This window comes from Ciconia boyciana, chromosome 2 (genome assembly GCF_034638445.1).
Source record: "Ciconia boyciana chromosome 2, ASM3463844v1, whole genome shotgun sequence".
Classification (NCBI taxonomy): domain Eukaryota; kingdom Metazoa; phylum Chordata; class Aves; order Ciconiiformes; family Ciconiidae; genus Ciconia; species Ciconia boyciana.
This window is the reverse complement of record NC_132935.1, coordinates 137,739,001-137,766,210: the sequence shown is the minus strand read 5'-3', so window position 1 is coordinate 137,766,210 and position 27,210 is coordinate 137,739,001. Positions and strand designations below refer to the sequence as shown.

General features: G+C 39.5%; 1 long non-coding RNA gene across 3 annotated transcripts in view; it reads left to right on the top strand.

The window, feature by feature from the left end:
• The first annotated feature begins 730 nt into the window (after positions 1 to 730).
• The window catches only part of LOC140647121 (uncharacterized), a 55,213-nt gene continuing 28,733 nt past the window's right edge, over positions 731 to 27,210 (top strand). For 2 of the 3 annotated variants that reach the window (XR_012040674.1, XR_012040675.1), the window contains exons 1-3: positions 731 to 886; positions 969 to 1,163; positions 6,893 to 7,068. This is a non-coding gene — a long non-coding RNA (uncharacterized lncRNA). Of the gene's footprint in view, positions 1,164 to 6,892; positions 7,069 to 27,210 lie in introns of all 3 variants that reach the window. The other variant, XR_012040676.1, reaches the window with a different exon arrangement.

Below are 27,210 nucleotides of genomic sequence, written 5' to 3'. Positions count from 1 at the left end.
TATTTTCCCTTAATTTTTTTTTTTTTTTTTTGTGAATGTCAATGACAGTGCTTGTAGCCTCTGAAAGGTCAATTTTGGGGATATTTCAATGAGCAAAATGAACAAACAAACCAGTTCAGTGAGTATATAAAATTGTATTCTAGCGAACTTTTTATCCTTCATTCTAAGTCTGTCTCAAACTGACTGCAACACAGAAACATAGAGATCTTCCTGTCCATTTCCAAACTCATTGGTTCCTATTTTTTGCAGGATCTCAGCATGCATTATTTCACATATGCATACATGCTACCAAGTGTATGAATACATAGTACCTTTTGGTTAATTTTCTATGGAAAGTCAAGGTCTCTGAAGACAATTTATTAATAGAGCTGAATGGAATTAGAAGCTGAAACATAGCAGTGCTACAACAAGGATAAATTTATAGCAAGGGCAGCTCCAAAATGATTTGCATAGCTTCAGTAGTTTTCCGCTACCTGGAAACCTCAAGAGGCTGAATAATATTCTTACCTACTTGCAATTTATAAGGGCTATGGGTATCTAATCCACAGCTTTCTCTTCATAGAGCTATGTTTTCTATTTTTGAGTTTGGCTTCCTGCAATATTTGTGGAGGTAAGTATGGGGTTTTTTTCTGCAATGTCTTTGGGCGTGTCTGAAAAATGTTTTCTTTTGATAAAGAATTTGGGTGTTTGTTTTTTTTTTCCAGAGCAGGCCTCACCATAGAAACTTGTTTTCAATTTAGTACTGATAGGAAGCTGTTTATTTTTTTAAAAAGTTACAAATAAGTAATACTTTTTTTTTTTTTTAAATAGCAAACCACAATCTTGATGTAGCTAACTTGCCCGAGTAGAACCATAGGGTTAGGGTGACAGTACTGAAAGTTTGGAGGTCAGCGTGCTCTCTTCGTGTGGCCCCTGCTGATAGTGCCACTCCAGCAAGGTTTTGCTGAAAGCCTTTCCCTGTGTTTCAGGCAGACAACCTACTGATGAATTGGCGGCGGTGAGAAATGCCGGTGTGAGTGAAGTGCTCTGTGGATGGCACTTTTTGGACAGCGTGGTTGTGCGAGCTTCCTGATGTGGCCCCGGTATCTCATCCCCTTTCTGTCTGCCCGGGGCTGGAGCTGCCCGACAACGTGCTACCTCTTGTAATGATCCCCGCAGAGAGAGTGAGCTTGCTCGCCTAATCCTGTCCATTTCTTACACAACGAAAGAGAGAGGGGGTGGAAAGGGATATACGGATGGAAATCCTGGCTGGAGGGCCTGAGCAGGGCTGTGCTGCAGCACTTCATTTCCACTTCTATCTATCTCACATCTCTCACACCTGGTCCTTAAAAATGCTCCTGTGGGTGGGCTGGCCCCAGACAACAGTACCCATTGCCTCCAAGAGTCCCATTGGTGTTACTGGTTTTGATCTCCTCCGGGCTGCAAGCCTCAAAGTATGGGACTCCTTCTTTGAGATAGCTCCCTGAGCAGCTTTCCAGAAAAGATCATCTATTCTCAAAGGTATTTTCTCTGACTTTATAGAAAAGGCCTTGGTCTGCTGCTGCTTCACTAGGAATGAGCTGGAAGCCTTTGATATTTGAAAGCTGAGCTGTTATGATCAGATACATAAATCACACGGGTAGCTGGTCAAAAGTGTTCAGTGTTAGGCAGATAATATTGCTGAAAAATGCTTCACTTTCTCTCGTTGTCCTTTTTAGCAGGGCTGTTCACATAGTCTGTGACTTCAGTTTTGGGTTAGGTAACTATAAGAAATCCTATACATATTAGGTTTACTGCATCAAAATTTGCTTCTTATGAATGATCTTCAATGTTTGCTTTTAATTTACTCTGAATGTCCACACTGGCAAACTTACTCTGCCAACTATTTATAAAATATGAATGCAAACAAACAAACCCCTGAGGTTTAAACAGAAAAGTTTTTGCAGACTTCATTGAATTGTGTTTACTTTCTATTTGCTTTATATTGGTTTATTCCCTTTTATTAAGGTGCTGGAGTGGTAGCTTGGAGCATTGTTTTTTTCCCCCCCTCCTTTCTGCTCTGCAGCTCAGGAACACAGGGGAGAGTATAGAGGAACTGTGACCGAAGAAATAAATTTCCTCTTCCATGTGTCCAAAGAAACTGAGTTATGGATTTCATGAAAACGTGCAGTCTGAGCTGCCCTGTGCTTTCTCCTGTTCCAAGCATTGATATGGGATCTATGGACTTTGTACCTGTTCATGCTTTCCAGATTGCTGTCATGAGATACTTGAGTAAGAATTAATGAATTAAGACCTCAGGATCTTTGTTTTATGAAAAGAAAATCAAGACAGGTGTAATGAGAAGTCAGTTGCAAACAAATAACCTTACTCCTTAGTCTCGAAGGTTGAATAATTCTGTATGTGTTAGCAAAATAAATTACAAAGCAAATGTGCTCAGGCACTGCATCCAGAGGGACTCCATTTTGCAGCTAATTTATTAATTGTTTTCATGTTAGTTGGCCTGTCAGAAGAGCTACTTATCTCCTGCCTGAGGTGTTATCATTCTTGCTAGATGCTGTTCTCTGCTAACAGAAATAATGTTTTCCAAGTCTAAGAATGCGATACTGTAAAGCCTATAGAAATGAATAGCCTAGCACTGGGCAAGCACCATTTGCCTAGCAAACAAATGCACCTTTTCATTTTTATGTCAGTGGCTTAGGTTAAGCTTTCCCCTGATGGCTCCTGACCAGAACATTTTGGCATTTAATGTGAAGGGACAGGGACAATCAAAGAGCAGGGTTCTAACGAAGGCCAGCTCTCGTGCTGGGCAGTGCAGCCCTGTGCAGGAGGCAGATGCTTGTACCACTGAGTCAAGAGCTGTTTGGGTTTTGTCCTTAAAGCTCCAGCTTCCTGAGTCAGGTGAACGTATAATTAGTGCAAGGCTTGGCTTTTGTCTTGTAATTGTACTGTTGGAAACCCGAGAGCTTTGCATTGTTTCAGTGCACCTCCCTGACTTGAATGCTGGGCAGTAAATGCTGAAATATAGTGTCAGAGGGTTGGTGGGTTTTTTCCCCACCATGTGTAGCAGCTGGGGCTTAAAGGAAAATACTGTACATTCCTCAACTTGCTGCAAAATCATCAGAGCTGGCATGCTGGGTGTAACCAGCCCCGCACAAAGTGCAGCAGGGTGTGCTGGGGGCCGGCTGCCTCGTGCACCCAGCCTCACGGCAGCACCATGGCTGAGACCAAAAGCAGACTGCAGCTTGTTGTTGTACGCCGTGTCAGAAATGCAACAGAGCTTTATTTCAGAAACAGGGTTTAAGCCTTGCCCTTGGCAGCTCTGTTCAAAAGGCACTTTCTTTTACATGATCAGGAGCAGTATTTTGGCCATACTAGCTCGTTCAGGCATCTGGATTGCTGCTAGAAGTGTCAAGCGTGAGGGGCCATGGAGCTGAGGTCTCACATAAGACCTACATGTGAAATTGAGTGTAGCTTGCATAGTGACTAGGTGAAGCTCTGCCAATTAATTCAAAATGTAGTAACTGGCAACAGTTCAGACTCAGAAGACCATCCAACTGTTATTCTGGGTTGTGGGGGTTTTTTTGTCTTTACTGTGCCAGCAATGATTACAAATAAAGGAATGTGGATTCTTTCTTTTATTTTTGCTGTGTAGCCTTGCAAGCCTCTCTGCATAAAGAGGGTCTGCCGATTTCAAGTGAAGCAGCGTTCACTGAAGTGGTAATTTATTTGCTTCCAGAGAGGTGTAGATGTAAATAAATTAATCCTGAATTGCCAGCTTGCTGTTGTATACTTTTTGGGTTTTACACACTTGTTGGCAACCCTCTGTTCGAGTTCAGGCACGCTGCTTGCAGTCATGCTTGTGTGCCAAGGAGTTCCTGGCTAATACCTGTCAACAGAAACCCTTGCTCAGTGTAGGCATCATGAGTTACCAGTTCCTAGACTGGCTCAGATGAAGGGATAGTCTTTCACCTCTCTTTTTCCCTATTAATTACAGGGCCAAGTACTGAATGATCCAGGGGCCTGTTAGGAGAGGTGGCCACTCCCTTAGGAATGGAATGCTGTTTGCCCATCACTCTGAAAGCATCCCTCACCACCTGAGGCTTACAGTTAAAAATAAACCTTATACATCCCGAGTACTGACAACAGAGATGGGCTAGAGAGGTGTGCAGAAATAAAATAATTCTTTCTCTATTTCTGCATGGAAAATTTTTAATTCCCCCCCACTCTCTCTATTACTTTGTAGCTCAATTTTTGAGGATACTTGTCAGAATTATGCATGCTTCATCCTAAAACTTGCCTTTCTTAAAGAGGGCTCTTGTTTAAAAGAGGGCATGTCCTCCTTTGCATGGAAACTGGATATTTTGAATGTATATTCAACATTCTTCATTCCCCTGCTGTAAATTTCTTGATCAATTAATTATTCATGACACTTGTTTTAGAAATCTTCCTACCAGGTCATTGATGTCTCCACTTTAAGGCTAGAACAGCTGATGCCACTTGGGTCAGAGTAGAGCTGTCCCTGTCAGAGTGGCTTCCCTGGTGCTTCCCTGGCTTCCCTGGTGCTGACTGAACTGAAAACAAATCCCAGAGTATCTTCTGCCTAGCAGGGCCATGTTTACATCAGTGAGAAGCCTATTTTGTTTGGCACAGAAGCTGTTTTACCATAGAAACCTATAAAACAAATGTTTTAGCATTATAGTAAGTTTAGGTGATTTAACTTAGCTATGAAAAATCTTCAATGTTAATACATTTCTTAAAACACCAAGATTGGAAGTTAGGAATCTTGGGGCTGGGTGTCTTTTGGATTGGTGGTTTTTGAGTGTGGGGTTTTTTTGTTTGTTTTTTTTTTTTAAAACCCTCTTTCATTGCAGAGGGGATCCTAAAAAATATTACTCTAGGACTTCTTAAATGACTAGAAACCAAGGAAAACAAGTTACATTATAGAAGTTTGCATATGTAATATAAGTAAAGTGCATATTTAATATAAAAGCATAGGCACAAGCAGATTGTTGTTATTTTTGGACTTGCACAGGTTTGGCATGCTTTGTGCCGATGGTGGGAAAGGCGTGGGGTTGGACTAAAGTTGTAGTAGGATGTGGAAGGTGAGACACCTTTTTGGAAGGGCTGACTTTTAATCTGGGCAAAGGAGGTGGACCTGAGCTGAAATTACAAAAGAAATGCACATCAGCTGTGAGTGGCAGGGCAGGAGGTCAAGGCAGCAGGAAAAGGCACAAAACCAACAAGTAACACTGGACTTGTTATTCAGCAAAGCGCTGGGAACTCCTCTCACAACAACAACAACAACGAGAAAAGGCAAAGCAAATGTTCTTGGTGATCCTGATATAAACAACAGGGAATGTGAAAGTTTTGCTGAATAACTTTAGGCATGTGTGATCAAGGATAACTTGAAAGGTCTGGTTTGGGTGAGACAAAAAATGGCTTTTGGGAATGGAGTACTGATTGGAAATGCTATGCAAGTAGTAACAGAGGTCCACAGGATACTTCTCTACATAGGCCAAAGGTTGTGTGTAACTTCAAAATGAAGTGTGTAAAAGGGAGAGAAAGGGACTGACTTTGATACCTTTTTCTGCTTCCAAATAATGACCTCAGTATAAAGCCTGTTTATCTTCACTATAGGCCTGAACACTTCCCTCCCAAATGCAGTTGGTTAGGGTAATATGAACTGTTTCTGTTTCTCCTTCCTTGCTGTTTGCAGGAGAAATAGTTTTGTTGATTTTTTAAAATTATTTTTAAATAGATTGTAGGTATGTGATTAATTTCATGAAAGAAAGCTAAAATTACTTTAATTTTGTGTGTGTGTGTGTGTGTGTGGTAGCCCCCAGTTTAGCTCTCATCTTTATTTCCTCAAAGGACAAGCTCTAGTCCTGGGGCAGCTGCAGTTTCTCTTGGGCCAACCCTACTATACAATGGAGCAAGACTGAAATTCACTGATTTTTTTTTTTTTTTTTTCCAGAGCTTCTAAATGAGATAGACCTTACTTAAGACAAACTACCTGATGCCTTCCCAAGGTTTCTCTGCAATGTTTGTGAAAAAGAATTGAAGTTTACAGTATGAGTGTACACTGAAGCTCTTTTTTTGATTAATGAGTAGGAGTGTCTGGTTGAGCATATGACTTCAAATCATAGCAGAAATTTCCATTCCCTTCTTCAGCAACAATGTTGGAAATAGTTGTAGTTTGGTGACGGCTTTAAAAGCTATCTTGATTGCAGAGATGGGCATATTGTGTTGCCTTGAAGAAAAAGGAAGAACAGAAACTTGCTTTGTTCTTCAGATAAGACAGTTTCTATTCTCTGTCCTTATACAAAGTCTGGAGCTGTGGGCTGGGAGGAATCCCAGGGACCAGTTAATCTGTGCCTGTGCGCTGATGTGAGGTCAAGTGTACTCAGCCCTGCCTAACGCGTGTTCTGCTTGCGTCTGCTCTTGAAGACCTTCAGGGATTATTTTTCTAGTCTCCCTAGCTGGTTTAACTTTGTGTTTCATCTCTTTCTCAGTGCCTTCAGAATTTCCTACAGTATTTAAGCTGAGTGTTAGTTATTGCAAATTAAGCTGAAGTTCTTGTTTTCTTGTTCCTAGCAGCCATGAAAAATAATTGCTTGCTGTCTTCTTTTAGTTTGAAAACTGATATTATGTCTGCCTCTGGCATTTTTTTTTTTCCTAATCAAGTATGGCAGTTGTTTTTTTTCGTTTCCCACCACTTCTGTTGTTGTCTTCTAAATTTCCTATATGAAACTTTGTTGCAGTAGAAATGGGGTCTAACAGATCATACAGAGTTTTGATGCAGTTTTATTAGAGCTGTAAAATTGAGATATACACTTAAAGTGTAATTATAATATACTTACAGCTTCCGTTCTGGATATCCAAATGCCATTTAATTTCACTCTCTCTTTTCCAGAGCCCTCTTGCATACTTCTCACTTGGTTTTCCTGCACCCCTCCCAAGGCTGAATTTTACCATAGTGTCCCTCTGGTTTAACATGAACAGCTGCTCAATCAAGAAGGCAGAGGGAGAGGCTGCAAAATGCTAAAGGAAAATGAAATTCCTCAGCAGCTTTTTGACTCCTGCATAAAGGTAAACAAACAAAAGTACACTAGACTTTCCTATGGGATGCAGGAGGGGCTCAGAGGTGTGAACACCAGTCAGACCATTGTGACCATATAGAAAATGTCACCTTGTGTTTCCTACAGCCATCTTGGTTCTCCTGGCTGAGATAGGGCAGGAATGTTTTACTTAACACTAGATGTCTCTTTCTAAAGAGACATCAATTCATCATCTCTTTCTAAAGAGACATCAATTCAAATGATTGATAATCTCATGTTACCTATGTAGATTATTTGATCAAGTACTGCTGTGGAAAAAAGTGTAAATGATCCAATGCGCTGTGCTCCTTATGGGCATTTGGCAGCAAACATGCTTGCTTTTTCCCCACCACAGGTATGTATTAAATTAGCCAAAAGACCAGGAAATCCCCCACCATATCTGTGGTCAAGGTTTATGATAAAAGTTTTAACATTGTTAACGATACACCTCAACAGATTCCAAGGGATGTTTGTTGTAAGTAAAGAAAATTGACTGAAATGATGTTCTTTAAGTGGCTGCCTCTTCAAAACAGCATCTCTTGCTTGTTCATCCCTGTGTCACTGTAGCTGTGAACAGCAGCTGTAGTGAGAGCAGAATAACTTAAGAATTTCAGTAGCACTCCTAAGCGTTAAACTGAAGAAAATATTTCGTTTATGCTGTGTGAGTGGAACAGCCAGTTTTTCTCCCAAGGAGAATAAGCACAAAGCTGAACTGAAATTACTCATTGTTTGTTGCATTTGCATTCAGCAGGAGAGCCTGTGCGTAAAGGGCCAGCGTTGCTGAATCACTGATTGTGGTTTGCTTTGCTACAATAGTGAGAGGTGATGGGTATGAATAATGCTGAGGTCTAAATGTGTATAATTCTTATGCTGTCTTTATTCTCATGGATATGTGGGACTTAGCCATGTCAACAGCAATTCCTCCCGCCCCCCTTCATCCCCATCAGTCATTTCTAAAGCTATTTGCATGTGAATCCCTACAGGCACCCCTTGCAACACTGGGGCTGACCTGCTAAAAGTAGGTCTCCTAGGCTTTCAATCATCTTGCCACACATAATAGCTAAATAATCCTGCCTGCCTGCAAGAAAATGACCTGCACACTGAAGGAAAGGGCAGATGAAGGTTCTTACACTGAGTAAACTGCTCAGATAGGCACGCTGGTGTGGAGCGACAGATCACAGAAAAGCTATGAAACTGCCCCCAGCTTCCTGATGTGCAGATACCCCCAGTAAAGTGCTCATGGTATTGACTGCACTCATTGTGTTAGGAAAGGGTCCATAGTGTCTACTCCCCTGGAGACTCCTCTGCATTACCCTGCTTCCTAACATGTATCTCTGCTGGCAATCACAACCGGTTAATGAAGTTAATTCTTCACATTAAGTTAGAAGGTGTCATAAGGTGTTGGATGTTAGATAACAGCACCTGACAACTACGCTAAAGTATGGCTGCAGAAACCTTGTCTGAAGGCTCAGTTGGTAGCACAGCATACCGTAGTGTGGAAGGTGCAGGTTTCAGATGGGTAACATCAGACAGTGTCATGCTAAATACTGTCAGGGATTTGGAGTTCTTATTTCTGCAGAAAGTGGAGTTTCACCCACAGTCTATCATAACTATTCTACCACAGATAGCAATGACAAAGCAGCATTGCAGCATTTATAAAGCTGTTTTTGCTTAAAGGATGGTGCTGTGAGTGTAGCTGTTGCTGGCAACTAGAATGGCTTGGCATTACATTAGGCAAAATGGCATTCACATAAGGAGTAGGGGAAAAAAACCCCCATGAAAAGCAGTTGTAGGAAATACTGTTTGGAAAAGTGTATTCAGATTCATTAACTACAACATAATACTCTCCTTGTGCTGAAACATTTACTTGTGGTTATGTAATAAATATAGGTTTACTTGGACAATACATAGTGCTATCTCAGCAGGATGATAACTCATAACATGGAGCAAAGTAGCTAAGGATGAGCTGACAGTTTTATATACTGCCCTAGCAAACTTCCTAGGCATTGCACAGAGCAACCCAGTAAATAGCATTAGAAGTTAGGAGCAGTAGTATTGTATTTTTTCACTTTCCTTTTAATTACAGGGTTAATGAGTTCTTGGAAGTTTTAGTCAGTGCAATGTGCTCCTGGTCATCATCCACTTGAGCAGTGAAAGTCAACAAAGCTTATTTTTCAAAGTGTGCACATAAATATAGCCTTGGTATTGTTTGAAATATTGTGACAGGATGCTCCAGAACATCATTGTCTGGGTGCAAATGATCATATGATGCATAGATGAAGAGAAGGGGAAAAATAACCCATTTTACTCTTTCTAGACACATTTAGTCTTTATCTTCTCATGAAGGAGCCTGTACAATTACAGAACTGTGGGAGGAAAAAGGCAAGAACCTAAACTTTGAGGTTACTAAGCCTGCTGTCACTACACCTTCTGAAATTAAGTTTTACCAGGTCCTGAATGTTGACCCTTTCCTTCGGACACCCTCTTTTCTGCTGGGACTTTCAGAGATTTTTTTCATGATACAATTTTGGCCAGACCTATTTACTGAAATAATTGGGGTAGATTTTTTCCTCTTGTTCTCCAAGTTCACCTATCCATCTTAAAATATTTTTAGAGAATTTTAACCTTATTAGGAACCAAATTGATTTTTCTTAAGAGTCTTTTTGCTGGTTGTAGAGAGCATTTTGCTTCTGTGACTTGAGTTGCTTGATAAATTGCTTATTCATGTCAGCTTGGGCTCTGGAAGTGTTCCTATAAGAGTTTAACTGATGTCTTTGGCTTCAGCAATAAAAACCTTGTAATTTTCTTGTAAATGAATATTCTCTCCTGAAACAATTACCTCAGTAGTTTTGAGTGGGTTTTTGGTGAGTTTTTTGCCATCATCACTGGGGCATGAGGCCAGCTGTTCTGCTCTTCTGAAAGTAAGAATTCTGAAAAATAAAGTAAAATAATTGGAAATTATTAAATTAGTAATGAAGTTGTTGATTTTTTTTTTTCTCTCTCCTCTTCTGCTAAAACAAATTACAACACGTTCATGTAAGTAAATGGTAACAGTTTTGGTTGTGTGTGGTGGTTTGGTTTTTTTTTTTTTTAACGCTTTAAATAATTTGGACTGCTGATTTTCTGTTTTTCCTGCTCTGAGCATGGCTTGGGAGAATAGAGATTATTGACTTAAGGATACAAACTTTTACATGCAAATATTCTCATTGACTTCAAAGAAAGTAACAACCTGTGAAAGTTATAGTTCTGTTTAAGTCTTCACAGAAGCATGGTTATTGTTTGTATTCTTTGAAACCTTGGAGGATACAAATTCCACATCCTTCCTGAGCAAACTATTCTAAAGCTGTACTGTACCTGCAGGTAGATGTCAAAGCTTATGTTTTTTGCAGTGATGTTAGTCCCTCATTTTTCTATTCACATCAGAAATAGCAAACAGATTGCAGTAACCAATGTATTTCAAGACCGTTACAATTTTTCAAGTTCTCCGTTCCCCTCCTTGTTTCCTGCTGCTCAGTCCCATGGTCTTTTTTTAAATTAAAGAATTAGGTGCCTGCCAGGTCTCATGTGCTTTATCCTACTTAGGACAGGAACACATACTGGGTGTTAGCTTGTGTCTATTAGCATCCCTTTCACTGTGGTCAGAACAGTAAACTTCATGTCTCAAATTCAGGTGTGGGGTTTGTTTGTATGTTTAGAAGCTATTTTTAGCCAACGGGGAACAGAGAAGTGTATAATTGTTAATTATTTCTAGAAGTAGCTGATAAAAATTAGAATGAACTAACAACACATTCCAACAACCAAGACTTAGTCCTTGGAGTATCCTTATTGAAATTCTTCTGAGGACTTAAATCTATGGAGAAAAATAATGGGAGAGTAGATGTATTATTTATAATTTTGTAAACAAGAAAACAGTTCCTAAATTGTAATTTTTTGTGGTAAAAGGGGAAAAAAATCAGTTCAGGAGATAAAGAGTAAGTAATGAATGGCAAAACCTGACATTCTTTAACAGCCAGCAAATAATTTTCCTTCTGGTCTTCTTTAAAGAAAATGATATTGTTCTAAAAATACTGGAAATGTACCCTACTATTGTTTGTCCTGTTAAATGAGGATATTGAGAAAGAATAAGTAAAAGAACAATTTTTCAGTTTCATGGATATTCTACTACTTAACATATAATGTCAATCTATAAGACAATGTCTAGACAGTATGAAAAGACAATTGGAAAGCATGAAGGATCTTTATGTTCTTCTGCTTTGAGAATCTTCTTTTTCTAACTTCAACAAAATAGGGTAAAAATTAATGGATTTTTGTTTACTTCCTGGTGGAAAAAAAGCATTTATAACATGAAAGATTACAGGAAAAAAAATCTACTGTTCCAGTAATATGGTGTTTGTGGCCCAAAGGAACTAATTCTGAGTGCCGAGTATTTGTGGGCTGTGATTTTTATTTTTTTTCGTTGTAGGTGGTACCTGGAGTTTTTTCTACAGAGGTTTTTTCATTCTTCAGGTTGTATGGTAGAAGTGGTGCATCCATTCTACAGTCCAAGACCAGATGTACATTTTTGCAAATATGGTATAAGTATGTAGATGCTTTTCATTACCTAAGTTGTCAAAACCTACCCAAATTGCTGAATAAAATGAATCCCAGTCAGAACTTTTCAGGCTTTGGATTTCTCTGGAAAATAACCCATTTCCTTTCACTGGAAAGACCTGATGTGTGCAAAGATCCTCCTAGGACTCTGTGCTTTCTCTCAGAAGAGATGGGTCTGACTGAGAGAGACTCAGGAGACAGTGCAATACAGGATCTGCTCTGGGAGAAAGCATGATCTTCCTTTGTGATTGAAGGAAGTGGTTCCTGTTTCTTTCATGATTTTATGTGCTGTGATAAGATTGCAGAGCTTAATAATCATAGGAGATAATAATAATCTTAAGGTTTCTTGGGTTGTGGTTGCATAGTGAAAGCTTGAGTTCTGCAGATGCAATTTGTCTCTAGTAGAGAAGGAACGGTGATCTTTAAAGAAACCAGCATGCGGTAACTTAATCTAGCATGGGACTAAAATAGCGAAGGGTTGACATGGCCGGTCTGACATTGCTGAGTAACAACAGGCAGCTCATGCTTTCACTGCTCATACCTTTTGATGATGAAATAAAGGAATTTGAAACTGTGATACGAATAAAAAACATGTAAGTGATATTTCTAAAATTAGCTCATTCACCAAATGAGAAATATGGAAAACTGATTTCCAGAGCAGTCTCTCTGAGAGTAGACAACAACTTAGGAAATGCATAGAAGCTTGCATTGCTGCTATCCATGTTGAAGTTGTCCTACAGTTAAATAAAATGCTCTGCTTTTGCCAGAACAAAAATTGAATGAATTGCAAAAATAAAAATACCAACATAGCTTTAATTTTCACATAGACGTAATCTGTTGCTATTGCTGTTTTTCTAAAGGACTTCAGTTCGTTCAGTGCGTACATATCTTATCTCCTCCATTGACAAGTTATTACTTTTTTTTTGCCTTTCAGAAGCACAATTAGATCTGACATGCAGTAAATGAAATGCAGAAAAATTATTAAATTAGGCTAAGTGATTTGAAAGAAAATGCTAATGAGGCATTATACTTAGCATTGAAAACATCTATCCAGAGCTTTTGGATGCAGATGTTAATGTATATGGAGACTTACACACCTAAAGACTCCTGTTGAAACCTGTTCTCAGTCTTATACTTGTAGAAGGCTTTATTTTTGATAAATGTATTAATTTGGTGTACTTTAAACTAGACTAAAGAGAGAGAATACTGTTAACAACCAGGCTGTGTTCTCTGAAAGTCCAATAAAAAAACTTCTAAACCTTTTAAAAATATATATATATTTTTTTTTTTTAAAGACTGTGCATGAGAACTCTTGGGATGCTTTTGTTCTTCTGGAAAATCTACCTTTGCCAGTAAATGTTATTATTTATCAAATTATATTTATTATCAAATATTAATTTGTAAGCAAATATAAATAAATGTTATTTATCAAATATTATTTATCAAATGTTATAATGTTATTTGTTAAGAATGATCTCACTGTTTCCCTCTTTCTCCAGAGAACTAGTTGGTGTTTGTCATCTTCTAGAAGAGTCTCTTAAGTTCTCTTTTATTTTTACTAAATTTTCTGTCCTTTAAAGTGACAGTAAGTTACATAAATGTTTAAAGCATTATTCTCTTTATCAATGAAATGTCATTGATGCAGACCCTCCTCAAAAACGTGTCCTAAAATAATGTGTTCTTTTTCTGTTTACCTCTGAGCACGCTTTGATACTTTCAAACTTCTCTTCACAACCGTAAAGTAATAAAGCTAGAAGTAATTCTTTTTAAATCAAAGCTGAATGAAGGCTGAAATGTTCTTGTAGATATTCTGAAAATAAATTTTCACTCCCCAACAAACTCCAGATACCACAGGATTCACAATAAAATGTTAGCAAGAAGACATTTAAGGATGAATTCAAGGTCTGATCACAAGCTGGCATACAAGCTAGAAGTTACCCTAGAGCACTCCTCCAATAAATTCCTATAATAAATATATTGGAATACAGTGAATAACCCTAACTTATTTTAAGATAACAGTTGTTCTATCTATATGGTGTGTCTGTCTCTGATAATGAGAGACAGGACTCAACGACCTAGTCCTACTCTTTTAAATTAGGGGTAGCAAGGTTTGCATTTCGTGGGGTGGTTTGTGTTTTGGTTGTTTTTTTTTTTTTTTTAATATTGCTAGCAATAGTCTTTCAGCACCCCTTGTATGGTTGCTTTGCAAATCCCTGGTGCCTTGTGTAGGTGTATAGCACAATAGCAGATTGTGGCCATGTCCTGAAGGACTGTTTCCTCTTGGTAATGCTTTGGAACTGTGGTGAAGACAGACTCTTTTGAAGAGCAACACCTGAAAGGAAATGCATAGCATATATCCTATAGGTAGCATATATTCCCTATGATGAATAGTCTAAGAAGGTGGTAAACTGTAGGTAAAAGCTTGATGCCAGAGGACCATGCTTATAGGTAGCAGTAAGGGATCAGATCTTAGAAGGAGAACAAGTAGAAGGATCTGCTATTGCTGTTGAGAACTTTAAAAAAAAACCAACAACAAAACGCGCGAGCTTTTCCTTGAATTATTAGAACTGTAGAGAAAACAGCTGCTGCTTGTCTTGAATATCAGTGTTTTGCATCTAAAGTCTGACTTCAGCTTTGCATGCCCTTTCCCAAGCATGCTGGAGGAGAAGGATGTTTGTTTTGAAATACAACAAGAATCTTGCCCCCACTTTAAAAATAGTTTTCATTCAACTTCAGCTACTGAGGTTATGTGCCATTTTTATCCACTTACTATAATGTCATCTCATCAGTCTCTTGATGCAGAAAAATCAAAGGTCAGGCTAGGTTTCTCTCTTACTTGGTGTTCAATCATCTAGTGGATATGGATTCATTATTAAATTGTTTTATGCAAGAAAAGTGGAAAGCAAACAAATACAATACAATGAAATCTATTACCCCAAAGACATAGTGTGTGTGCATTTTCCCCTCTCCCCTTGTAGTGCAATGTGAAAGTATGTTTGGAAACTGCAGTGATGGGATACAACAAAAAAAAACAACTCGGGGTAATAGAAACCGGTTTTCTTATGCTAAACTAACAAAAGCTGGGGTAAGTCTGCTAAAGCAAACATCTTGGACTGTGGCAGCAGAACTTGCAGACTGTCATTAGGTAGGTCCAGTCTTTCAAGTCCTTGCTGAATGAATTTGTACAAAGCGCTAATGAAGACAAACAATCTATTTAGGCATCGCTGGAAAGCTCCTATTCAGCTAGCAGCTGGCATGAATGTTGTCAGAAGACATAAGCAAATGACAAATAACTGAATATGTGGAAAAAATGAGATGTCAATGAGCTGATTTCTCATTAGCACTTCTTTTCTTCTTCTTTAGATATTGTAAACACATTATTCAGGGTTGGTTGTACGGGCCTCGTAAATGCCAATAAGTCACCACTGAAGCAGTGTGCAGATGGGAAGCTGCTGCCCGGGTGGGAGGACAGTCCCCCTCCATGGGAGCCAGGCACTTTGCATCCCAAGGTATTCACAGCTCTGTGCTCCTAAAGTAACTTCTGTGAGGCACAAGAAAAGCAAATCCTGTGTGAACTGGGTTGCTGTGAAGTGCTAACAGACTTTTCTTGCTCTGATTACAAAGAAAGCCATTTTTATGAAAACTAGAGGAAGGATTACTGTCAACAGTAGGGCTGACAGAATACTTTAAAGTGCATTATCAAAGTAGAATAGCCTATTTTTTTTCTCAGTCTTCGCAGATTTTGTGTGCTTTTTCTGTGGGTAATGGAAATGATTAAATAACTGTAAATTAAAAGCAATGAAAAATGTTACAGAATTGCCTGGGGAGGCCTTTGGCTGTAGACCAGGTCTCTCAGTAGTGTATAAATGGCCCTAGACTGCAGTGCTTTGGGTTCAGCTTCACATCCAGTGTGAAAAACAGGACCATTTGGTACAGCAGTTAATTTTGCATTCTAGAAACTGGAATCCAATATAAATGGGACTTTTGCAGCCAAACTATGATGCCTTCAAGTGGCTGAAAGCTGTCTGAGATTTTGTGTTTGGTTCCGGTGTCTTACCTCCCTTCCTTCCCCTGACCTCCCATCTCTGTCAGACTTGCCATGCACAATCACACTTCCTTTTCAGTTTGGTCGCTGATATAAATTCAGGTAGTACAAAATGGACAAGTTCCACACGGGCATTGTGTTGAGCTGCTTGTGTGTTTCCTAGCTTCTTCACTTAAAGCAAGAGATTGGATTGGGCTACACTTGCCCATGATATCCATATCTGATGTTTGACTCTAATGAGAGATTAAATCCTAAAGCAGAATGTGGGAGTTTCCGCTTTCTAAACTCAGGTGGTCAGTCCAGCTGAATATGACCATTTTTCAGTTTTTAGAAATGAAATGTTTGTGTTGTGTGTGGGTTGTTTGGTTGGTTTTTTGTTCCTCTTCCACCCCCCACATCACTGGACGACTGGTCTCAGAGTGTTTTTCATGTTATATTGTAGGTTGTCCAATTTAATAGGACTGAAAGGTGTGTGTGTGTGTCTGTTTATATGTATAGATAGATACTTATAAGGTCAAAATGTCACTTCTGCTCCCCTGAGGAGAGGATTACAATAGTCAACTGGTAGATCCATTTTTTCCATGTGCTTCAAATCCACCACAACCAATTCAAATTACTAGTCATCCAGGATTTATAGTGCTATTTTGTCTCCTTGCTTCCCCTTTCCGCATAATCATCAGTAGTCTTAAGTACCTACAGGCATTTGAAAGTCCCGCTTGGTGCTTATTTACTTTTTTGAAATCATGTTGAAAATATAGCCGTTAGCCTGTTTACATCTGTGAAGGATGATAATACTTTCTTACCTTTTAATGGAGGAATTTTGCACAGTTGGGGGAACCTGGGCTACCCCAGTAATACCCAGCATCAGGTTAAAACCCAATCAAATGAAAGATCTATTTACTGGGGCTCCTTTTAGTGCACTCAGCTGTGCTTGGGGGATGAGTCTCTTCCCCCATGTGATGGGAGGCACCTGCTTTTGCTGCCCAGTCATGCTGTGGAGGTGTTTATATTTCTCTAACTCTAAGGAGAAGTTCAAATTTTACAATACAGCAGAGATGATGTAACTTCAGGCTGCTGCCAAAAGGCTCCTTTTCTGTGTCTCCTTCCTCCTCTTCGTGCGGGTTTTTTGTCTGAGCATTGAGCCAGCTGTACTTCAGCTGCAGCTTGGGGCCCTCTGCTCCAAAGGGGTGCCTTTCTTCTGCTGCTTGTCATAGTTCCACCTACCTGCACAGAGGCTACCCACAGGAGAGAGGAACTCGGGCATACCTGTTTGCACTGCCTCATTGGCAGGGTCCTCTGCCAGGCTCCTCTTGCATTGGGATGGGTGCTGGTGCTGCCAGGCATGGTCATTGCAACTTCCCATCCTCCTTTGCAAGTTCATTTTTCGACACATTGTGGCCTTATGGAGACCCTGAATGGTCAGTGATAAATAAAGCAAGAATCATAAATAAAAAAACCAACACCCCAAACCCCAAAAAACATCTTCAGAGATTATGTATTTTCCTGCTAAGAAGCCCAATGTTCCTGAGAGATGCTAACTGGGGCTCTATTATCTGCTGTAGTATGTGGGGATTTGGATCTCTGCGTATTTTAGCAGTGTATGTATCCATGAATGCACATTGAATCAGCCCCTTTCTCCTCTGAGTCAAAATACATAGTGACAGTTCATGAAAATAACATCTGCCAACAAGAAGTATGCTAGGCAGTAAAAGAAGAGCTATACTTCAAGCACTGAACTGGGTCTGGTTCAGCCTTTGGTGCTTTCCAGTATGCCATTGAATCATACAGGTTTGGTTTGTTGTTTTTTTTTTTTTGCACAGTGAATGCATAACATACCTTCATAATAAGTAATGGCAGTTCAGTGTTACCTTTTTTAAGGGTTCTCAGGTTGGTTGTGTGTAATTTGTAATAAAGAAACTGCATATCCTCACAACCTTTGCTGTTAACACACCTCACTTTGTCTTCACAGCTTTTTGTTGATCATAAAAACTGTTTAATATTTTAGTACCTTGAAATCTGTACTGGCACTGTAAAAAAAAAAAAAAGAAAAAAGCTTGAAGTAATATCCTCTACTCAGATAACTTGTACCCCATTCTGCAAAGACTGAAGACCACTTTGCTTCTATTTAAGCAATCAGCTTCCCATTGATTTTAGAGTATTACACTCTGAATAGGAATTAGATGGATAGATAAATAAATATATTGGAATGAGTCTTTCAATATTAATCAAGAAAATAAACAAATGAAAGAAATAATGAGCAAAGGGATGAAGATTGAGAAGGATGCATATGGGGTTAAATTCCTGCCTAAGATCATCTATCTTTGCTTCCTGGCCCTGCCACAGATTGCCTGTGTGTCCACCTTTTTAGCAAAATAAGTGGATAATGTAGTTTTTTTGTTTTGTTCTCTATTTTAAGGTTTTTCTTTTTTCTAATTTAGATTGCAAAGTTCTTCAGCTGCAGCATCTTACTATTAGCATGTATGCCGGGTAATACACCCTGGGGTCCTAATTTTGTTAAAGACTCAAAATAGTACTGTAATAGTGTTTAATGATGATCACGATGGGAAGATACAAGTTTAGCACTATGCATCTCAGATAAATTTTGAGAATGCTGCTTCTTTCGTGGTGTGGGTGATGTTGATGGATTCTGTCATTCTGGCTGGCCATAGCCACTTCTGTCGTTTTGTTTTGAGGCACACTTTTTACATTCAGTCTTCACCAAAGGAAAAATGGTTGTGCAAATGTTCTTGGAGAATTACACTAAGGGGAAATCGTCTGAGGCTGGTCTCATCTGAAACATGCTACAGCATCTTGAATTCTGTAGACTGTGCCAATGTGTGGTTGAGACTGCTGGGAACTTCTCAGGTTAGGCTTGTAATTTGCAAGCAGTTTGGGTGATGATCCAGAAGATTCAAATATCTCTAGGGTACAAGCACTGGAATAGTATAAAATTATTGCTGTAAGTGTGAGGACAAAAAGCATATATGAAAGGAAAAAAAAGAATCTATAAAGGGGGCTGATTTTGGTGGTAGAAGAATAGATAAAGTTAGGCACATAAGCCTTTTATTGGAAATAAAACAAGCAGCAAACTTGAGGTTTCAAGGTATAAACTCATATAGGCTGTCAACAGGAATAGTGCTGTAAAGAATTAAAAAAAATAAATCTCTTCTATTGCAAGAACCCTAACTGTCTTTCTGTAGTGCATGTTATGGGATAAAAGATTTTCTTTTCCCTGTGTGGTCCCATTTGATTACAATGCTAGGAGTGCCTGGCCGCATTCCATATGTAATTAATTGCAGCTTTGGTTTCAGATTGCAGCGGGGCCAGGCTGCCTCTACCCCTTGCACTTGTTCGCATCTTTAGATAGCTTTCCACCATGCCAGCTGGTGAGTGAATGGAGCCTTTCACAGCAAGCCTAATAGGCATGAATGGTTGAGTCATTGTCCTTGTTGGCTCTCTAGTTAATCTAGTGACAAACAAGGTTGGAGCTGCTGCAGTTGACATTCTCTTTATTGCCTGTGTTTTCAGTGTAAACACTGTGTGTAAAGGGATTTCATCTTTTTGCCAGCTCCTTTCTGTTTCTTGCTGGTTTTGGAAGGAAAGTATTCTTTATGAAGAGGTACCAGTAAAAGGTGCTATGTGTTATGTTCATTTGTTTACTTTTAGTTTCCAGCAAAGCAGACAATTGAATACCTCAGGTTGTGTGTTCAGGTTCCAAGTTTTACAGTTTTTTTTAATTCCTTCTGAGGTTCAATTCTCTCTACTCGCATAAATGATTTCCGCATTGCATGTGAAGTTAAGTTACAGCAAGCTATTGCTTCAGTTCTTGCCTGCTTATAAGGATGTGTTTCGGAACTGTTATTTATTTATTTATTTATGCAGTACACAAGCTTAAATAAAACTAAAAAAAAAAGGAGGTCTATTTTTCTTACAGGGAAATGTTATAGATGTGAAAAAAAATATTTATTTTTAATACCCTTTTTGATAGATGCAAAAAGTAGCAGGAAACGTATTCTAACCAGGAAATTCTATAACAATAGAAAATGTTCTTTCTATGAGTAATTTTCAATTCCATAGGCATAACACAATTTTTTTCTAAAATACTTCTGCTATTCCTCTTATTAAATACTAAAAGGTAAACTAACTTTAGATAGCATGTAGTAATAAAAAGTCATCAGAAATGCAAATAAATTCAATGTAGTGTTTGAAAACCATGCATGTTTTCATAAATGCTTTTGCTTGATCATGATACCTAAAAAGTTTGGGTTTTCTTTTTTAAGCCTTTTCTGAGCTCAAGAAGGAGAGAGGAACATGTCCCAACTTTTCATTTCCCTATTTTCTAGTTCTTTCAAAATCAAAGAAGGAAGAGTGAGTCAAAAGGGCAGAAGCAACATCCAGCAAAACTGCTCATTGACAATCTTGTCATTTATTCAGTCTTGTCATTAATGTCATTAATGTCATTTATGTATGTCATTCTTCTATAATGAATTGTGTGTAGTACAAAAAAATACAACTCAGTGACCACTTCCCAGTCTTCCTACAGCAGAAAACTGTTTTACAATGAGAAATGTGGGCATTGTAGTAATCTCCGTCCACGTAACGCTGGCGTAACATAGGCATGCTGTGCTGAGCCCTTGGCTCTGATGGAGAGCTTTAATGTCCCTGAGCTAATCAGTACCACTACCAGCATTGCTGGGAGTAATTTCATGCTTTGCCCTCGTTTAGCCTGGAGGAGCTGCGGAGGGAGGGGAGTACCCTGGGTAGCAGCATGGTCATGTCTGGTCTGCCAGAGAGGCAGGATGCCTTCCTGAGCCCCTCGGGTAGAAGACCCATGCTATTTGTATGTCTGTCCTTTATTCTGGGCTGTCCTGCCCATTTGGCAGTGGTGAGGTTTTGCAGAGGAAGATACCCTCTTTAACACTGAAAAATGTTCTTTCATACAGCAAAGAAAACGAGACTATCATCTTCCATAACAGCTCTTGTACACCTTCTGCTTCCTTGTTTTCCCAATAAAACATCTTTCAGGAATCTCCCTGGGCCTCTGCCCATGTCCACAGTTATAAATGAGCAATGTGCATGTTTCACAGTGCTTAACAGCCCCAATCTAAACTTGCATAATGAGGTGCTGGAAGTTGTAGCGGTTAGCTAGGGCAGGGGCTGTCGTAACTAATGCAGAGGAACTGGGAGCAAAACTCTCATTAATGCTAAAGGAGAAGTTTGCCTAATTCCCTGCTAACTGCACTGAAAATCTTCCCCAAGAGACACAGTTAAATAGTCATAATTTAATTTGATTTGTGTTAGCCCTCTTTGCCTAATTAAAAATATATACAAAGAAGCAGAAGACAGAGAAAAGAACTGTTAAGCTCTTCAGTATTTGAGGCACACTGTGATATTTCACCAGTGCAGTAAGAGCAGGAAGAAAACAGCCCATCCTTTTGTAATTCTGCCATGTCTTGGGACACTTATCTGGCTACACTAGTGATTGACGGACAGTCAATGTTGACTTTCCTGTCTATTAATCTGAAAAATATGCTACCTGTCTGCAAGGGTAGTAAGAGAAGAAATCTAACTACAGCACATGTATGAGCCTTCCTTTAATTAGACTAAAAGCATTTTTTAAAAAATCTTACTTCTATATTTTGTTTATGGTTGCCTTTTAAATTGACATATTTTCTTACCACGATAACCCACAATGAAAACTTCTCTGTCTCTCTCTCCTTTTTTCCCCTTCTGGTATACAATTTTGTTCTGTAGTCTTACTTATCTGAATAATCCCATGGACTTGGTTTATTAAACTGTGCAAACACAGCTACATTTGACCAATTCTTGATGGCCTTTAGACCTTTCCAGTTTTTTTGCATTGCTCTCTCGGAATTGAGAACAAGTTAAAATATTGTGTCTGATAATGCTTTATGTGTTTGGCTTTTTTCAAGGATTTGTTTGAAGTTTGGTGTTCCAGAGTAAAAAAAAAGCAGGGGAAAGAAAATATTACTTCCTTGCTTCCTTCTGTGTGTGGGAGCTTCCTCAAGAGCCGCACTTGTGATGTAGTGCTTCAATCTTGTTGTGCAATGTTGACATTATGCTATCTATTCCAGGAGCCTCAGTGGCTGAAGGTCACAGGTTAAATGTTATTTCATTTTGTATTGGGAAAGTACAATTTGGAAGCTGACTAAAAGCAAAATCTGAAATCCAAAGTTGAATGATACTTATAAAGATTGCACAAAGGATAAAAATCTCATTGTACAAAAGAAGCAAAAAAAATTTTTTTTTTAATTCTGCCTTTTCTGCAATAGTTACTTGAGTAGGCGTTGCGTTCTGCACAAGAGTTTCCTGCAGAGGGTTCGCTGCAGATTTGATAGCATTAAGGAATACCTTGGAAGGATTAGGGTAAGACTCTTAGCAGATTAAGTCTCTAGAGAACATTCCTGATAACATGTGACTGGCTCTGGCTTTTGACCTTCCTTTTATAGTGTTGACATCAGAATAATTATCACAGGGCACTATAGAAAATCAAATGTTTAAATGATTGCCTCTAATTAAGAGGGTTTTTTTAATGTGCAAATGAAATGTTACATATGTAGAAGTCCCTATTGGTGGTGGTTCTTCATGGTAATGACATAAAAATAGTGCTTTTCAAGCCTGCTGAACTGTATCTTGATCCAAAGAATTGTTTTAACTGCATTGAAAGATTATTAATCAAAAAAGAATGACATGAAAACAAAAATGAACAGATTTCTGGATCTGACTGCTCTCAGTCCTCTTCTGATTTCCCTATCTTGCCCATTACCCTTTGATTCACACAAACGGGGGTCTAAAACATCGTTGCCTTGCCTTCCTGCTGCAAGATGTCCTTTTTCTTTCACTGTCAGTACCAATGTATCTCCACTAGTGCTAGCATAGTCCACTCTGAGCACTTTGGGTCATCTCCACTAAGATGATGGTAAAAAGGTTTACATGAGGTTTGGGGCTAAAGTCTAGCAGGCACCTGACATTCTCCCACTTCTTTCACTCCTCGAGCTGTTCCTGAGGTAGCAGCAGCTGGGATCATTTTAGGAGAAAGAAAATGCTGCTCACACCACAACTGCCCTTATAAATAGACCTTCAGAAGTGAATACAGAGCAATTCTACATTTAGTATTCCCACTGCTGTTTTAAAAAGAACTAGTAAGTTTTTGCTGGACTTTGATCTTTTTCTCTTTTCCCACTGAAAACCATCACAGTTGTTCTGCCTAGAGAGAAGATTTTTGTTAAATCCCCTTGCAAATGGTCCCTGATCTCTGTTTATTTTTCTGAATCTTTCTTCCTTCCCAGCCCTGGCTGTATCAGTTTGAGGGAGGAGCAAAATCACTATGGCAGCAGGCTGCTTCCCAGACGTGTCAAAGAAACCTGCCAAGTTTCGTAGGTTTATTGTGTGTGGTGCTCAGATTCTCCTTTGTGTTTGTCACGTAATCAGTTGAAAATAGCAGTATTTGCACTAGGATTTTACACTCCCCTATTCTGTCCCTGGCAAGGCCACTGTGTGTTTCCTCGTCCATGTCGGTCTCATGCTTGTTCCTGAGAGGATGGAAAGGAAACGGTGGGGTAAAAGCCTTCTTAATTTGCTTCTGAAGACAAAGGTTTCTTCATGCCTATTGTACTGGAGCACGGGTACAAATCGAAACAGCAGCCCCCTGAGAGTGTTCACATGTGGTCTCCTGGGACTGTGTCACATTTGTTTTCTCGTTGGAAGGTCAGAAGGGCTCAGTAAAGTCAGTAACAGCAGATCACTCTCATCTACGCTGCAGGACTGAGCCATTTTTTTAATCGCGTCAAGGGGCAGTATCCCCAGCAGGGCAGCTATCACTGTTCAGCCAGCCAGTCCTACTAGGGGCATGGAAACTCTCAGTGATAGATGCTTCTCTTGTAGGATGTGTTATAGCCATTGGGAAAATGCTTCCACAGCTTCGGCATGTGCTTACTTTAATCTGCCAAACTAATTTCCTAGCTCTGGTTTGGACTCATTCTTTCAAATAGCATCTGGGGTGCCATAACTGGTTGTGGGTTATGTACTCTTCCATGCCGAGTGCTGTGAGAGTGTGGTCATGGTGTTGAAACATCTCCCCCTCTGCACTGCACATCTATAAGGAGCACCCTGGGATCTGATCTTTGTGGCATCCCCACAGGTATTCCATTCTGCAGTGCAGACAACTCCTGAGCCTCCAGCTGTGTCAGCTGCTTCCTGTGGTAATGACATCAAGTCAAAAGGATGAGCTAGCACCTTTTCTCATAAGTGTGTTGTGCTTCATTTTTGGGACCTCCACTGGAGAATATAGGTGGTGCTCCGTGCTCATACACTGGTTTTTGATGTATGCCTGTGGTTTGATTACTTAATGTAAGTTACAGACTACTCTATTGATTCCCTATCAACTGGCCAAGTTTAATTTCACTTGTGTTTGGGGCCAAAGGTGCCTCAGTTAAACACTTAGAATTGTTCTTCAGAGGCACATGTTTCTTTCTACTGACCATAGGGGAAACATAAATTCCTAGCTTAAGTTCTTTGAGTCACCCTGTTGGTTTGTGTACCTTTGCAGTGCTGAAATGAGTCCTCTGAATCCAGCCCATGCTCTTTGAAGTGCCTGATTTAGAGCCTTTTGTTGGGTTGCTCTTTTGTTACTTGCTGGTTTTCTCCCTTTTGCATCAACAGCAACAAAGAAACCCTTATTTCAGTGCAATTCCATCAGTCATGTATAGAAATAGAGCAAATACCTAGGAAATCAGAATGGATCCCAGAAGGGCCTTGTGGTAATTTCTGTTCCAGCTTCAAAAGGTACTATTTACATAATGCAACATCTTCACTGGAATGAATAAACCATGATTTAATGCAAGACCTTTTGTCTTTTATATCTTACATTTAAATAATAGATGCATAAAAATTAAAATAAAAATACCTGAAAGAGTGATCTTTGGTTAATGAAGCTGTGAAATTGAAGCTTGTTCTGATGCACAGCATCAAAAGGAGTTTTCACTCTTATTTTAGCAAGCAGTAAGAGGCAGGTTCATATTAGCTGATCTAATCCAGTCCAACGTGGTATGATCTTAATCTCAGCTGCTCCCCATGCTCAATTTCAAATTATTTATTACTGGGGTCCCCCTGGTCTCCTGTCCTGCTTCCCTATGGCTGTTTAAGATTGTAGACAGCTCAGATAGAGTCACTCTCTTCTAAGACAAGCATGGACATGAAAGGTAAGTGTCTGTTCATCCTTTTCTTGGCTTAGACCCATACTCCTGCCTTGTAAGGACCTCTCTAACATCTCTAGCTCTTATAAGAAAAAAGTACTTTATTGCCATCAAAAAGTGCTTTCCATACTGTTTTGGGTTTTTTTACCACAATTGGATAATTCCATGGAAGCGTGGAGGGTCTCCCTCTGCTCTAACCAAAGACTTTAACCACACTGCAGACGCTTCTCTATATAGAATTTCTACAGCCTGCAAACTCATGTAGGCTTCTCTGCTTATATAGGTTTCCCATCCAGTTATTCTTGCTTTTATTCATGGCTGTGGGGTTGTTGGTTTTTTCTCTCTGAAGCTTCTGGGACAACTTCTTGCATTAGCTTCCACCCCTGGCTCCCCCATCCTCAGTTCCCTCTTAAGCCTTCCTCAGTGGCAGAGTGGTTTCTTTATAAGCTATGAGCAGCCCAGAAAGGCACCCTTGCAGCTTTCACTCACTACAACCGTCGCACATATCTCCATGAACAGCTATCTTAAAGGAAACCAATTTCCAAAACTTTAAACGTTAGCGAAGCTCACCCAGCACATGCTTGATATACCATCTGTTACAAACAGGAATGAGGCTGCAGTGAAGAAGGAACACACTGAGAATGAGAATGAAACCTATTTCTTACTCTGTGCCACTCTGTGCTCGGCATATCCTGCCATATCATCATTTTTCTAACTACTTCAGGTTTCCTTTGCAGATTTGACTTTCAGCCTTTTCCTGACACATGCAAACAGACTTCACAGCTGCTTCTATACTACACCTCAGGCACTGGTCATCTATACTACCCTTCTAACTGGAAGTATGGTGCTGGCAAGTCCCAGCTGCTCTTAGAACAGATGACGTTAAGACTCTTGTAGGAAGAAGCATAAGTCTCTTCTACCTTTCCAAGGCTTAGCTCATTGTACCCTGGCCTTCAGGTTTATCTTTCTAATTCTGAACTGGTCCCCTAGTTATTTCCTTTTGGTCCTATTTTTTTAATTAGATGATGGAGGACAGCCAAGGCTCACCACTAATTCTCTTTACCATGCCTTATATGCCCCAATTACAATAAATCTTAGGCTACGTTGTTCTTTGGCATCCAAGCATATTGTGTTGATGCTATGAAGAAGGCCAAAAAACCTGTAATGAGTCTAAGCCTGTTCCTTGCAGGAAATTTCTTCTTTGGCCCTTGCAGTTGCTGTCAAGCAGGTAGCTGTAGCCTCACCCCCTATTTTCAGTCTCTCTCTCTCTCCCCCCCCCCCCCCTTTTAAAGTTGGACATGGTGTAGAACAGTGGATACCACAAGATTCTCTAGGACTACTGATTTTTTTATTCACCTACCCCGTAAGTGTCGAGATGAGGATTTTCAACGGGCTCCTCTGTGTTACAGACTATATTTTCTGTCCTCTAAGGTACTTGCTACAGAGTAAGCACTTCACAAGAAATGCCCTTTCAATCAAGGACTTTTCCACCTCCCTGTGCCCCCTGCTCTCTAAGCATGAGGAATGGTGACTAAAAGAATGGAGTTCTGTAAAATGGAAAGTGTGAAACCATGTGCAACTGCGTTGCGTGTTTTTGACTATTGTGAGGACCAATGCTTAAAACCACAAAAAGACTTGCTGCCCAGTGCATGGCCTCACTGAATCTGATAGTACAGGCCCCCTTCACACAGAGAGCGTCCTCTCTATGTTAGCAGTAACTCAAGAACCTCTGTTAACGGCTTTCAGAGAGGCTAGACAAACTTTTTAAAGTTGTAAATCTGGAATCAAATTTTTGGTTTGAGGGTGTGTATTTTTGGGTTTTGTTGTTGTTTTTTTTCTTTTTTTATTGTTTTGGGTTTGTGTGTGTTGTGTTTTGTTTTGTTTTGGTTTTTGGTTTGTTTTTTTTTGTTCAGGACAGCTACTTAGGATGTATGCTGGAAACCAAGAGGCTACTGGAGCATGATAGCAGTGTTTATGACTGCGTCAGACCCTGACAATAGCCAGCTTTCAGACTGATTCAACTGTCAGGAATACCATGTATATGAATTGAATATAAGTATTTGTGAATAGAACACAACTATTGTATATGAATTGAATATAAGTATTTGTGAATAGAACACAACTATTTGCTGTTTCTATATTTATATAAAAAGAGATTTATAATCATTCTTGATAGTGAATCTGCCTTTCTTTGGATTCAGAATTATACTTTGATGTAGTTTGAGGGGCCTGCAGGCATGCTGTCACAAAAATATTACCCTAGTTATACCCTAGTCAGTGAATA